Source organism: Scyliorhinus torazame, chromosome 22, assembly GCF_047496885.1.
Source record: "Scyliorhinus torazame isolate Kashiwa2021f chromosome 22, sScyTor2.1, whole genome shotgun sequence".
In the NCBI taxonomy this organism is placed as follows: Eukaryota; Metazoa; Chordata; class Chondrichthyes; order Carcharhiniformes; family Scyliorhinidae; genus Scyliorhinus; species Scyliorhinus torazame.
Window position 1 is genome coordinate 26,594,328 of NC_092728.1, and position 15,746 is coordinate 26,610,073.

General features: G+C 54.5%; 1 long non-coding RNA gene across 1 annotated transcript in view; it reads right to left on the reverse strand.

The window, feature by feature from the left end:
• The window catches only part of LOC140398976 (uncharacterized), a 78,504-nt gene that overhangs the window by 35,484 nt on the left and 27,274 nt on the right, over positions 1 to 15,746 (reverse strand). The window contains exon 2 of the long non-coding RNA XR_011937606.1: positions 11,527 to 11,570. This is a non-coding gene — a long non-coding RNA (uncharacterized lncRNA). The remainder of the gene's footprint in view (positions 1 to 11,526; positions 11,571 to 15,746) is intronic.

The window sequence follows — 15,746 nt, forward strand, 5'->3', positions numbered from 1 at the left end:
GGCGATGAACGGCCAGATGAAGTCCCCGACGAGCAGGGGTCGAGGGGCGCCGTCGAAAATGGCGCCGAAGATGGCGGCGCCCACGGAGCGCACATGGCGGGCAGCGTTAAAGATGGCGGCACCCACGGGCCGCACGTGGTCTCTTGGGAGGAAGATGACGGCGCCCACGGGTCGCACGTGGGGGGTGCAGGAACACTGGGCTTATGTACAGCAGCGATCGACCGGGCCTGGCACACAGCAGCGAAATATCGCTTCTTTCCGCAGGCCCTGCAGGTTACGCTCTGCGCCGGGCAGCGCTGCTGGGGGTGCTTTGTCTGCCCGCGGAAATAGCATTTGGGCCCCCCGGGATTGGCTGACTACCGTGCAGCGCAGGCTTGGGGTTGGCTGGGGGCGGCCGCTGGTGGGGCTCACGATGTCCATGAGGGCACCGTGGTGTCGGGGCGTAAGCCGTGCGGTCGGGGGCGTACGACTGTACGTTACGGGAGGCTACCGTTAGCGAGTTCGCGAGTTGTCTGGTCGCCGCGAGGTCGCGCGTGCCCCCTTCTAATAGGCGCTGGCGGATGTACGCTGACTCCATGCCCATAACGAAAGCGACCCTGATTAAGGGATCTGTATGTTCAGCGGCCGAAACTGCCTGGCAATTGCAGTTCCTCGCCAGGATGTGCAGGGCACGCCAGAAATCGTCTAATGACTCACCGGGGAGTTGCTGCCTCGTGGACACGAGGTGTCTGGCGTAGAGTTTGTTGATCGGCCGGATATAGTGTCCTTTCAGAAGCTCCATAGCTTCAGGGTAAGTCGGCGCATCCCGGATAAGGGGAAAAATCTCGGAGCTCACCCGTGAGTTCAGGATCTGGAGCTTCTGTGCGTCCGAGGGTTGTTCAGTCGCTGATCCGAGGTAGCTTTCGAAGCAAGCTAGCCAGAGGTCGAAGGCCGACGTGGCGTTGGCTGCTTGAGGTGCAGCTGTAGGCGATCTGGCTTGATGCGGAGATCCATCGCTGTAATATCTCTGCTTAATAAATTGATGCACGATCAATTACGACGAGACGAGAGTAGAGGGTAATCGAGGCTTTATTACACAGAGATGTGTGGCCTCCTGAATGGGAGCAGCTCGGTGTGCACACACATTGATACTCCGCCTACTGGGCGGAGCCAGCAGGCAGGGATCTACCCCCGTACCTGTAGTACAGGAGCATTACCGTATTACCTCTATTATACAATCAGTTGTAACTACCACACCTTTCACAATAGTCATTGGTTCGAATAGGCAGCCGTGATGAACGTGGACCCCGCTCTCTATCTCCCTCACTCTCTCCATCACTCTCTCTCTCCCTCACTCTCTCCATCTCCCACCCACTCTCCCTCCCACTCTCCCTCACTCTCTCCATCTCCCACCCACTCTCCCTCTCTCTCTCTATCTCCCTCCCTCACTCTCTCTCTCCCTCACTCTCTCCATCTCCCACCCACTCTCCCACTCTCTCTCTATCTCCCTCCCACCCTCCCTCACTCTTTCTCTCCCTCACTCTCTCCATCTCCCACCCACTCTCCCTCCCACTCTCCCACACTCTCTCCATCGCCCTCCCACTCTCCCTCGCTCTCTCCATCTCCCTCCCACTCTCCCTCACTTTCTCCATCTCCCTCCCACTGTCCCTCACTCTCTCCCCATCTCTCTCCCACTCTCCCTCGCTCTCTCCATCTCCCTCCCACTCTCCCTCACTCTCTCCATCTCCCTCCCACTGTCCCTCACTCTCTTCCCATCTCTCTCCCGCTCTCCCTCACTCTCTCCATCGCCGTCCCACTCTTCCTCACTCTCTCCATCGCCGTCCCACTCTCCCTCACTCTCTCCATCTCACTCCCACTCTCCCTCACTCTCTCCATCTCCCACCCACTGTCCCTCGCTCTCTCTATCTCCCTCCCACTCTCCCTCCCACTCTCCCTCACTCTCTCTCCATCTCCCACTCTCCCTCACTCTCTCCATCGCCCTCCAACTCTCCCTCGCTCTCTCCAGCTCCCTCCCACTCTCCCTCACTCTCTTTCTCCCTCACTCTCTCCATCTCCCACCCACTCTCCCTCCCACTCTCCCTCACTCTCTCCCCATCTCTCTCCCACTCTCCCTCACTCTCTCCATCGCCCTCACGCTCTCCCTCGCTCTTTCCATCTCCCTCCCACTCTCCCTCACTCTCTCCATCTCCCTCCCACTGTCCCTCACTCTCTCCCCATCTCTCTCCCGCTCTCCCTCACTCTCTCCATCGCCCTCCCACTCTTCCTCACTCTCTCCATCGCCGTCCCACTCTCCCTCTCTCCATCTCACTCCCACTCTCCCTCACTCTCTCCATCTCCCACCCACTGTCCCTCTCTCTCTCTATCTCCCTCCCACTCTCCCTCCCACTCTCCCTCACTCTCTCTCCATCTCCCACTCTCCCTCACTCTCTCCATCGCCCTCCCACTCTCCCTCGCTTTCTCCATCTCCCTCCCACTCTCCCTCACTCTCTCTCTCCCTCACTCTCTCTATCTCCCTCCCACTCTCCGTCACTCTCTCTCTATCTCCCTCGCACTGTCCCTCACTCTCTCCATCTCCCTCCCACTCTCCCTCCCACTCTCTCTCACTCTCTCCATCTCCCTCCCACTCTCCCTCGCTCTCTCCATCTCCCTCCCACTCTCCCTCACTCTCTTTCTCCCTCACTCTCTCCATCTCCCACCCACTCTCCCTCCCTCCCACTCTCCCTCACTCTCTCCATCGCCCTCCCACTCTCCCTCGCTCTCTCCATCTCCCTCCCACTCTCCCTCACTCTCTCCATCTCCCTCCCACTGTCCCTCACTCTCTCCCCATCTCTCTCCCGCTCTCCCTCACTCTCTCCATCGCCCTCTCACTCTTCCTCACTCTCTCCATCGCCGTCCCACTCTCCCTCACTCTCTCCATCTCCCACCCACTGTCCCTCTCGCTCTCTATCTCCCTCCCACTCTCCCTCCCAATCTCCCTCACTCTCTCTCCATCTCCCACTCTCCCTCACTCTCTCCATCGCCCTCCCACTCTCCCTCGCTTTCTCCATCTCCCTCCCACTCTCCCTCACTCTCTCTCTCCCTCACTCTCTCCATCTCCCACCCACTCCCTCCCACTGTCCCTCACTCTCTCCCCATCTCTCTCCCGCTCTCCCTCACTCTCTCCATTGCCCTCCCACTCTCCCTCACTCTCTCCATCTCCCTCTCACTCTCCCTCCCACTCTCCCTCATTCTCTCCATCACCTTCCCAATCTCCCTCACTCTCTCTCTATCTCCCTTCCATTCTCCATCTCCCTCACACTCTCCCTCACTCTCTCTTCATCTCCCTCCCACTCTCCCTCACTCTCCCTCACTCTCTCTCCTTCTCTCTCTCCATCTCTTTCCCACTCTCCCTCACTCTCTCTCCATCTCCCTCCCACTCTCCCTCACTCTCTCTCTCCCTCACTCTCTCCCATTCTCCCTCACTCTCTCCATCTCCCTCCCACTCACCCTCACTCTCTCTATCTCCCTCCCACTCTCCGTCACTCTCTCTCTATCTCCCTCGCACTCTCCCTCACTCTCTCCATCTCCCTCCCACTCTCCCTCCCACTCTCTCTCACTCTCTCCATCTCCCTCCCACTCTCCCTCCCACTCTCCCTCCCTCTCTCCCCATCTCTCTCCCACTCTCCCTCACTCTCTCCATCTCCCTCCCACTCTCCCTCACTCTCTCCATCTCCCTCCCACTCTCCCTCACTCTCTCCATCTCTCTCCCGCTCTCCCTCACTCTCTCCATCGCCCTCCCACTCTCCCTCGCTCTCTCCATCTCCCTCCCACTCTCCCTCACTCTCTCCATCTCCCTCCCACTGTCCCTCGCTCTATCCACCTCCCTCCCACTCTCCCTCACTCTCTCCATCTCCCTCCCACTGTCCCTCACTCTCTCCCCATCTCTCTCCCGCTCTCCCTCACTCTCTCCATCGCCCTCCCACTCTTCCTCACTCTCTCCATCGCCGTCCCACTCTCTCCATCTCACTCCCACTCTCCCTCACTCTCTCCATCTCCCACCCACTGTCCCTCTCTCTCTCTCTATCTCCCTCCCACTCTCCCTCCCACTCTCCCTCACTCTCTCTCCATCTCCCACTCTCCCTCACTCTCTCCATCGCCCTCCCACTCTCCCTCGCTCTCTCCATCTCCCTCCCACTCTCCCTCGCTCTCTCTCTCCCTCACTCTCTCCATCTCCCACCCACTCTCCCTCCCACTCTCCCTCACTCTCTCCATCGCCCTCCCACTCTCCCTCGCTCTCTCTATCTCCCTCCCACTCTCCGTCACTCTCCCTCACTCTCTCCCATTCTCCCTCACTCTCTCTATCTCCCTCCCACTCTCCGTCACTCTCTCTCTATCTCCCTCGCACTCTCCCTCACTCTCTCCATCTCCCTCCCACTCTCCCTCCCACTCTCTCCATCTCCCTCCCACTCTCCCTCCCACTCTCCCTCCCTCTCTCCCCATCTCCCTCCCACTCTCCCTCACTCTCTTTCTCCCTCACTCTCTCCATCTCCCACCCACTCTCCCTCCCTCCCACTCTCCCTCACTCTCTCCATCGCCCTCCCACTCTCCCTCGCTCTCTCCATCTCCCTCCCACTCTCCCTCACTCTCTCCATCTCCCTCCCACTGTCCCTCACTCTCTCCCCATCTCTCTCCCGCTCTCCCTCACTCTCTCTATCGCCCTCCCACTCTTCCTCACTCTCTCCATCGCCGTCCCACTCTCCCTCACTCTCTCCATCTCACTCCCACTCTCCCTCACTCTCTCCATCTCCCACCCACTGTCCCTCTCTCTCTCTATCTCCCTCCCACTCTCCCTCCCACTCTCCCTCACTCTCTCTCCATCTCCCACTCTCCCTTGCTCTCTCCATCGCCCTCCCACTCTCCCTTGCTCTCTCCATCTCCCTCCCACTCTCCCTCACTCTCTCTCTCCCTCACTCTGTCCATCTCCCACCCACTCTCCCTCCCACTCTCCCTCACTCTCTCCATCGCCCTCCCACTCTCCCTCACTCTCTCCATCTCCCTCCCACTCTCCCTCACTCTCTCCATCTCCCTCCCACTGTCCCTCACTCTCTCTCCATCTCTCTCCCACTCTCCCTCACTCTCTCCATCTCCCTCTCACTCTCCCTCCCACTCTCCCTCATTCTCTCCATCGCCTTCCCAATCTCCCTCACTCTCTCTCTATCTCCCTCCCATTCTCCATCTCCCTCACACTCTCCCTCACTCTCTCTCCATCTCCCTCCCACTCTCCCTCACTCTCCCTCACTCTCTCTCTCCCTCTCTCTCTCCACCTCTCTCCCATTCTCCCTCACTCTCTCCATCTCCCTCCCACTCACCCTCACTCTCTCTATCTCCCTCCCACTCTCCGTCACTCTCTCTCTATCTCCCTCGCACTCTCCCTCACTCTCTCCCCATCTCTCTCCCACTCTCCCTCTCTCTCCATCTCCCTCCCACTCTCTCTCACTCTCTCCATCTCCCTCCCACTCTCCCTCCCACTCTCCCTCCCTCTCTCCCCATCTCTCTCCCACTCTCCCTCACTCTCTCCATCTCACTCCCACTCTCCCTCACTCTCTCCATCTCCCTCCCACTCTCCCTCACTCTCTCCATCTCTCCCGCTCTCCCTCACTCTCTCCATCTCTGTCCCACTCTCCCTCACTCTCTCCATCGCCCTCCCACTCTCCCTCACTCTCTCTATCTCTCTCCCGCTCTCCCTCACTCTCTCCATCTCTGTCCCACTCTCCCTCACTCTCTCCATCTCTCTCCCGCTCTCCCTCACTCTCTCCATCTCTGTCCCACTCTCCCTCACTCTCTCCATCACCCTCCCACTCTCCCTCACTCTCTCCATCTCCGTCCCACTCTCCCTCACTCTCTCCATCGCCCTCCCACTCTCCCTCACGCTCTCCATCGCCCTCCCACTCTCCCTCACTCTCTCCATCTCCCCCCCACTCTTCCACACTCTCTCCATCTCCCTCCCACTCTCCCTCACTCTCTCCATCACCCTCCCACTCTCCCTCACTCTCTCCATCGCCCTCCCACTCTCCCTCACTCTCCATCGCCCTCCCACTCTCCCTCACTCTCTCCATCTCTGTCCCACTCTCCCTCTCTCTCTCCATCTCTCTCCACTCTCCCTCACTCTCTCCATCTCCCCCCCCCACTCTTCCACACTCTCTCCATCTCCCTCCCACTCTTCCTCACTCTCTCCATCGCCCTCCCACTCTCCCTCATTCTCTCTCTCCCTGACCTCAATCTCTCCATCACTCACTGTCTCTCACTCTCACTCTCTCTTTCTCTCCCTCTCCCTCTCCTCACTCTCTCCCTCACTCTCTCCCCCTCCCTCTCTTTCTCCCTCACCTCACTCACTCTCCCTCTCTCTCACCCTCCCTCACACTCTTCCTCACCTCACTCTCTCCCTCACTCACTCTCCCTCACCTCACTCACTCTCTCTCCCTCACTCTCTTTCACACACTCTCTCCCCCTCACTCTTTCTCTCACCTCACTCTCTCTCCCTTACTCTCCCTCCCTCCCTCTCTCTCTCTACCTCACCTCACTCACTTTCCCTCTCTCTCCCCCTCCCTCTCCCTCCCTCACTCTCTCTCCCTCACCTCACTCTCTCTCCCTAGCTCCGTCTCTTACTCTCTTCCTCACTCTCTCCCTCACCTCACTCTCTCTCCCTCTCTCCCTCCCTCACTCTCTCTCCCTCACTCTCCTTCACTCTCTCTCTCTCTCCCTCTCTCCCTTACTCTCTCTCATTCTCTGCCTCTTTCCTTCACTCTCTCTCCCTCACTCTCTCGCTCACTCTCTCTCTCCTTCACTCTCTCTCCCTCACTCTCTCTCTCTCTCCCTCTCACTCTCTCTCTCCCTCACTCTCCGTCTCTCCCTCACTCTCTCCCTACCTCACTCTCTCTCTCCCTCACTCCCGCTCTCTCTCACTCCCGACCTACCTCACTCTCTCTCCCTCACTCACTCTCCCTTTCTCTCACTCCCGCTCTCCCTCACTCTCTCTCTCTCCCTCACTCCCTCTCTCCCTCTCTCTCTTCCTCACTCTCTCCCTCGCTCTCTCTTTCCCTCACTCCAGCTCTCCCTCACTCTCTCCCTCACTTTCCCTCCCTCACTCTCTCTCCCTTACTCACGCTCTCCCTCATTCTCTCCCTCACTTCCCCTCTCCCTCACTCTCTCTCCCTCCTCATTTACTCTCTCCATCTCTCTCCCACTCTCCCTCCTCTTGCTCTCCCTCACTCTCTCGCCCTCACTCTCTCTCTCCCTCACTCTCCCTCTCCCTCACTCTCTCTCTCTCCCTCACTCTCTCTCCATCCCTCTCCCTCTCCCTCAAAGAAAACGAGAGGCCTTCAGAAGGCCTCTCGCTGAAGGCCTCTCCTTAGCCTTCGCCCCTTGACCCTTGACACTGGGCACGATTGCTGAGCTGTGGGCTCTCTGCCCTCTAACTAGGCTTTGAATCTTAACCACAAAATGCGATTGTTGGGGGGGGGGGGCAGTGCTGTGGTGGGGGTTTGGGCGAGGTGCTGGAGTGAGCACCATAGCAACTAGTACCAGCGTTGGCTCGCGAATGCAGTACAGACTGGAGCAAGGCCAATGGTTCATTCTCTCATATCCCCCCCCCCCCCCCCCCTCCCCCCCCCCCCCCCCCACCCCCCGGGCCGTGATGATGGAGCAACATTAATTATTGGCAACTGCAGGGCAGCACGGTAGCACAAGTGGATAGCACTGTGGCTTCACAGCTCCAGGGTCCCAGGTTCGATTCCCCATTGGGTCACTGTCTGTGCGGAGTCTGCACGTTCTCCCTGTGTCTGCGTGGGTTTCCTCCGGATGCTCCGGTTTCCTCCCACAGCCCAAAGACGTGCAGGTTAGGTAAATTGTCCATGATAAAATTGCCCTTAGTGACCAAAAAGGTTAGATGGGGTCATTGGATTACGAGGATAGGGTAGAAGTGAGGCCTTAAGTGGGTCGGTGCAGACTCGATGGGCCGAATGGCCTCCTTCTGCATTGTATGTTCTATGTTAGGCAATGGACAATATCTGACCCCACCCTGGAGCGGACAAAGGCGATTGACACTCACACGGTCTGGGCCAAAGTTCACCAAAGAAATGGCTGACCAACTAAACACATATGTTGGTTCCGACTTCACAAATGACACAAATAACGTACCAGAAATGCAGGGGAACACAGGGTTTGGTCAGAGGGAGGAAGTGAAGGAGATCAATATTGGTGGATAAATGGTATTGGGGACATTGGGATTGAAGGCTGATAAATCCCAGGGCCTGATAATCTCCATGCAGAATACTTCAGGAAGTTTCCTGAGAAGTACTGGGTGCCTTGGTGGTGGTCATCTTCCAAGATTCAATAGACTCTGGAACAGTCCCTGCAGATTGGAGGGTAGCTAATGCAACTCCACTATTTAAAAAGGGAGGGAGAGGGAAATCAGGGAATTATAGACCAGTCAGGTAGTGGGGAAACGCGAGAGTCCATTATCAAGATTTAATAGCAGAACACTTGGAAAACAGTGGCAAGATCAGAGAGAGTCAGCATGGATTTACAAAAGGGGAAATCATGCTTGACAAATCTCCTGGAAATCTTCGAGGATGTAACTGGCAGAGTTGACGAGGGGGAGCCAGTGGATGTGGTTTATTTGGACTTTCAGAAGGCTTTTGACAAAGTCCCGCTTGAGAGATGAGCGCGTCAAAATAAAGTGCGTGGGATAGCGTATTGAGATGGATAGAAAACTGGTTGGCAGACAGGAAACAAAGAGGAATTAACGGATACTTTTCAAATTGGCAGACAGTGACTAGTGTGGTACAGCAGGGATTGGTGCTGGGACCCCAGCTATTCACAATGTATATTAATGATGAGGGAACAAGTTGTCATATCTCCATATTTGCAGATTGTAGGACCGTCAATATGACGCGAGGCAGGTTGAGGTAACATCAATTAAAGGCTTTATTGAGCAGAACTTGTTCCCCAGCAGCTCGGTTACAGAATGCAGCTGCTGGGGGAAATCCGGGTTCTTATACCGGCATTTCTGGGTGGAGCCCAGTAGGCGGCAGATCCTATCAGGACCCAGTATCCATCTACCAATAGCTTGTCGGCATCGTGGTGTACCGTATTACCCCTAATACATACCACCACACAGATGACACCAGGTTGGGTGGGAGGGTGAGCTGTGAGGAGGATGCAGAGATACTTCAGTGCGATTTGGACAAGTTGAGTGAGTGGGCAAATGAATCGCAGGTGCAGTATCATGTGGGTAAATATGAGGCTATCCACTTTAGTAACGAAAACAGGAAGGCAATTATCTGAATGACTATAGATTGAGAGAGGAGAATGTGCAACGAGACCTGGGTGTCCTCATACACCTGTCAGCAGGCGGTACAGAAGGCTAATGTATGTTGGCCTTCATAGCGAGAGGATTCAAGTATAGAAGCAGGGATGTCTTGCTACAATTGTACAGGGCCTTGGTGAGGCCACACCTGGAATAGTGTGGGCAGTTTTGGTCTCCTTATCTGAGGAAGGATGTTCCAGCTCTAACGAGAGTGCAGCGAGGGTTTACCAGACTGATTCCTGGGATGGCGGGACTGATGTATGAGGGGAGATTGAGTCAGTTGGGATTATATTCACTGGAGTTTAGATGAATTAGAGGGGAATCTCATAGAAACCTATAAAATTCTAACAGGATTAGGGCAGCACGGTAGCATTGTGGATAGCACAATTGCTTCACAGCTCCAGGGTCCCAGGTTCGATTCCGGCTTGGGTCACTGTCTGTGCGGAGTCTGCACATCCTCCCCGTGTGTGCGTGGGTTTCCTCCGGGTGCTCCGGTTTCCTCCCACAGTCCAAAGATGTGCAGGTTAGGTGGATTGGCCGTGATAAATTGCCCTTAGTGTCCAAAATTGCCCTTAGTGTTGGGTGGGGTTACTGTGTTACGGGGATAGGGTGGAGGTGTTGACCTTGGGTAGGGTGCTCTTTCCAAGAGCCGGTGCAGACTCGATGGGCCGAATGGCCTCCTTCTGCACTGTAAATTCAATGATCCATGAACTGGACAGGACAGATGCAGGAAGGATGAAGGTGGCAGAGTCCTGAACCAGGGGTCACAATGTAAGGATAAAGAGTTAAACCATTCGGGAGAAATGTCTTCACCCAGATATTGGTCGGCCTGTGGAATTCGTTCGCACAGAAAACAGTTGCAGCAAAAGAATTTGTTTTCAAAATGGAGTTGGATATAGCTCTTGGGCCTAAAGGTATCAATGGATATGGGGGAAAGGCGTGAACAGGCTATTGAGTTGGATGATCAGCCATGATCATAATGAATGGCGGAGCAGGCTCGAAGGGCCGAATGGCCTCCTCCTGCTTCTATTTCCTCTGTTCCTATGTTAAAGTTCAAATGTTGCCCCATGGCCCCTACCACTGATTCCACCCAATGGGTGAGGTGGTGAGGGTGTCAAGGGTCATGACCCTATTGGCACCCCTACATCAGTCCCCGAAACGGAGTCTTGCCGACGGCTCATTTACATTTACCGACACTGGACTGTGACTAAAGGATTGTGGGCCTCATCAAGCCCTCGCCAGGGGGCCGTCGGCCATTTTAAATGGGGCTTCTCAGTCACCTAACGGGTACAGGCCCAGAAAGGCCCCGTGGGCCTGTTACAGGGAGCTCCGGTCTACCGGTCACTACTGACACACCGACGCACCCCCCCCCCCCCGCCCCTCCCCTACCTCCGAGGGTCAGGGGAGAAGCGGTTTATGACGTTATCTCGTACCTTTTTAAGAAATGGTGCAGTGAAAAGGCCCCCCCCCCCCCCCACCCACCCCCTGGCCCCCAACCAAATCCCTAATCCATTACCCTTCCCCACCTCTGAATGGGTTAAGAAGCCAAGTGCGGCCAGGCTGGCCAAACTCCCCGTAGGAGGCGACCATTCAGCCCTCTAGGCCACTCCTGCCACTTTGAGAAAGCTCGCCAAATATTCTCACTCTCTCGCCGGGATTCGCCGATTTCATAATTGCCGATCGGGCGGAGAATCCCTTTTGACGACAAAATCGGGGTCGGCGCCTGTTTGACGCAGGTTTTGCATGCTCCGCCCCCGCCGAAATAGCATCATCATGCCATTGGGACGGCCTTAGCGTGTCACCTGAAGGCCCGCCCGCGATATTCCACCCCCGATGGGCCGAGTTCCCGACCGCGCAGTTGACGGGTGGTCTCAGTGGTCGGGGGCCCGCCTTGGCAGCTGCGGACTGTGTCCAGCGCCACCACAGTCGAGCGGGGCTGTGCTGCCCGGGGCGGGGTGGGGTGGGGGGGCTTCCGCCAAGGCTGGGGGGACTGGTGGGGGGTGGCCAGAGGGTGGTGAGGGATTGTCCAGGGTGGCACTCTCTGGCAGGTCGGGTATGAGCACTTAGGCTCAAAAGCGGAGAATCCAGCCCTGTGTCTCCCCCCCTTCTCCATCCCCACCTCCCAACCCTCCGCCTCCAACCCCCCTCCGCCCACCTCCTCCCTCCCCCCCAACACCTACCTCATCTTGACCCCTCTCTGGTTCTTTCTCCGATTCCCTTCAATCTGAAATGAAAAAAAAATGAAAATCACTTATTGTCACAAGTAAGCTTCAATGAAGTTACTGTGAAAAGCCCCTAGTCGTCACATTCCGGCACCTGTTCGGGGAGGCTGGTACGGGAATTGAACCGTGTTACTGGCCTGCCTCGGTCCGGTTTCAAAGCCAGGGATTTCGCTCTCAGCTAAACCAGCCCCACTGATTACATTTCCCCCAATCTGTGCCCCCACCCCAGTTACCGACCCTCCCGCCGCCAGGAAACACTTTCTCCTCATGCCCTCGTTCCAAACCCCCTTGTGATTGTGAACGCCTCGATGAAATCTCCCCCTTAACCTTGTCTGTTGTAAAGGAGAACAATCTCAGATTCGCCCATTCTCTCCCTCTCTCATTATTGAATTGAACTCCCCTCATCTCGAGGGACCGAGTTCTGGATAAATCTCTGCCCCCCACCCCCCCGCGCCCCCCCCCCCCCCACAGTGGCCCAGACATACTTCCCAAAGTGAGGGGCCCCAGAAAGGGACACATATTCTGTTCCAATAGAACTGCTGTGTTAGATTATAGATCCCCACAATACGGAAGGAGGCCATTCAGCCCACCTGGTCTGACCTGACCCTCCGAAAGAGCACCCTACATAGGCCCAATCCCCTGCCCCATCCCTGCAGCCACACCAATCCTTTTGGACACCAAGGGACAATTGATCACGGCCAATCCACCTAACCTGCACATCTTTGGACTGTAGGAGGAAACCGGAACACCCGGAGATAACCCACGCAGGCACGGGGAGAATGTACAGACTCCGCACAGACAGTCACCCGAGGCCGGAATTGAACCCGCGTCCCTGGCGCCGTGTAGAAGCAGTGCTAACCGCTCTGCCAACGTGCCGTCCCTTAGGCCACAGCGGGTCTTTGAGAGTCAGAATTGGTGCCCGCGGCTTTGCGACAGCTGTTGTGCCAGAGGGGGGTGGACAAATGCCCCGCCCTGCAACAGCCCAAAAGTCCTCCCCCCTGCCCCCACCCCCCCCCCCCCCCGCCCCCCTCCCCTCTCCCACACCTCCCCTGCCTCCCGGCCAGGCCCCCAGTGGAGAGATTAGGCCAGAAAAAGAGTGAGTTTGCAAGGCATAAGCCACCGATCGGAACAGGTCGCAAACTTGGACTGGCCGGCAGGCATCCCATCGGGATGAGAAGAGGGAAGAGCGAAGGGGAAAACACGAGGAGTTTGGACGAGTCGTCATTTTCGTCAAGGAACCACGGTGCAACGTTCGTTGGAGGCGGCCATTTTGAAACTCTGTCACGGGGAGCGACTGTGTCAGAATGAATATATATGATTGAATAAACATGAAGTTACATATAATATAATATATAATCCTTACAGCACATCAATAAAACGTTTGCTTGTTCTATCATGTCAAATGTCTCTCTCTATGCTGCAATCACCATTAATTCCAGAGTGTAAACAGGCAGGTATGAACAGGACAAAGTATGGTGTGAGCGTATGCGTGTACAAACAGACAGTGTGGAATCCCCACTCGCAGTCACACTCACACACACAGGAGGGTCTGTGAAACCGCGATACCCTCCATCTCTTCCCAGTTTTGCATTTCAGAACCGAAGGTGAATATTTAATCATTTTACCAGTGACATTTATTGTGGCCTTGTCCACACTAGCCTCCTCTATTAAGAGAGTTCAAGTTGGTCGGAGTCAAAATCAAGACACAAGAGATTTTCTTTTACGACCAGTTTATTGACTTGTCCATCCACACACAGCTCTCGTCCAACACCCAGTGCTCCAGCCATCCCCCTACTCTTGGGAATGAACAACAATATCAATAAATTAAACAAACATGAGAGCCCCGGCTGGGGTTCTTTCTATAAGCAAAACACAATGTAAAGAAGAAATGTAACTAGTTAAGCCACATTGTCATTACCATGCGGGGGTGGGGCGGGGGGTGCTGGAGACCCCCCCCCCCCCCACCAGTCCCGGAAGGACTGGAGCATGCTGGTGGGCTCCGTGCACTGTCTCTCCAGGGTCACCCAGCTCTGAACGTAGCCACGGTCGACAGTCGAGTCGGACAACCCCATCGACCGCCCGCTGCCTGGACCTGATGACGGCCGACTTGGCCAGCCCAAGGGGAATGCTTATGAGGAGGCCATCCCTCCTCACCACCCCTCCTCACCAGGCGTCCCTTATTTACACGTGCTCAAGGTACTTAAGTAATCAATACTCTTCATGGTGTATCTTAACAGTATAATTAACATACTAATACTGTCTTTTGAACAATAAACTTTATAACGCACTCAGATCATTTTAGAAAACTAGAAAAGAAAAATGGCATTGTACAACAAGATGTCCCTAGGACCTCCAACAATGTAGTCGGGCAAACATCCCTTATTGTAAAACAATCTGATAATTGGTGACGTGCACTCATCCATTTTGTTCTCTAATGTTCCTTTTGGGGTACCGAAGTCAATCCTTAACCTTTTCTCAGTCACACCCTATGTTTAATGTACATTATCCCATAGAGAATGGGGGGGGGGGGGGGAGGCGGTCGATAGTGAGTTGTCACTGAATTGGTACTCCAGAGACCCAGGGCAATGGGGGACTTGGGTTTGAATCCTACCACGGCAGATGGTGAAATTGAATTCAATGAAAATCTGGAATTAAAAGCCTAATGATTACCATGAAAACCGTTGTTGATTATCGTAAACATCTGGCTCACCTCCATGTGATCCTCACCAATGTGGTTGACTCTTAAATACCCTCTGAAATGGCCCAGTACGCCAGCCAGTTGAAGGGCAATTAGGAATGGTCAATAAATGCTATCCCAGTCACCCATATCCCAGGAATGAATAAAAAAATAGCCATGCAAGCTTTCTCTGAAACCCCCAAAAGTAAAATCCCATATCTATCGCCTCTGCTCCAGCCAGTGTTTCCGCAGCTAAGGCGCTTTTAACTACCCTTTTAATTTATTCACTTGCCAGGTCAACGGACAACATTCATCATTTTTGCATGCCAAGAATATGATAAACCCTGCTGAACTAGAATATCTATGCAGACAATTAGCAATGGGGGCATCGCTAAAAATGACCAACCTCAAATCATCTGGGTCACTCAAAACTGGGAACCTCTCTGAGTTTAATAATGTTTGATTTGCTCTTGGAACCTCCCTGACTGTTGTATGTCTCACCACAGTACTCCAGTTCTAGTACATCACCAGTGAGTGTTCCAAGACGTCAACTGCCCAATCCAACTTCTCAATTGGTCTATTTCTTCCTTGGGTGCAGGATCCATTCTTTTTTGAAGACCTGGCTCAATTTGCTGGGATGCGACTGGCATTTTCTCAGTCAGACTGTCGATTGAGGCAGATCCCGACACATTCTGTTCAATGTTTTAACCCTGCATACTTAACTAGCTGCCAAAACCTGACTTCCAGTCTTAAACTCCTTCCTAATCTCTCGCCATTGCTCAATTTCTGCAAGACCTCCCCACGGACAATCATCCACATGCATTGTTGGTGTACATTTTCTGCTTTGGTAGTGCATGCTGGGATACTTGGCTATATGACTTAATGCCTGCTTATTTTACGCTTGGCAGGGCATGCTGGGATACTTGGCGATATGAATTAATGCTTGCTTTTAAGTTGCCACGAATGGTGTTTTCTGCTGAGACAGTGAACTTTGGACTAAAACCAGATGTATCCTCCAAAGTCAATGGGTCAGCGATGACCAGTGCTCCACAGACTGCAGGAGCTGTTATTCTAAGCTGTCAAAGCAACTACAGAGGAAGAAGTCCACCAAGCCACTACGAGTGAAAGGGGCCCCTAAATCCGGCATCTAGGACTGGCAACTCATATAATCTCATGACCTTATGTAATCACACACGCAACATATTGATTGGACGAATGTAGCATACTGTGTAAAGAATTGATTAACTGGATATGGAATGAACTGCAATAATAAGAGAATTGATTGGCTGTATGTAAATGCGAACGAATTTTGAAAGTGCACATTAACCCAGTATAAGCCCCAGCTCAGAGAGGCAGTGTTCCGCCAGCACCGTGGGGTCGAGGATCTTTCTCCCAGAGCTCTGCAACAATAAATTGCTTCTTTTGCTCACGTTAAGGTCTACTTGTGAATATCTTTCACCCAACATGCATCATAAAGATGCCTGAGAGTTTCTCCTTGATG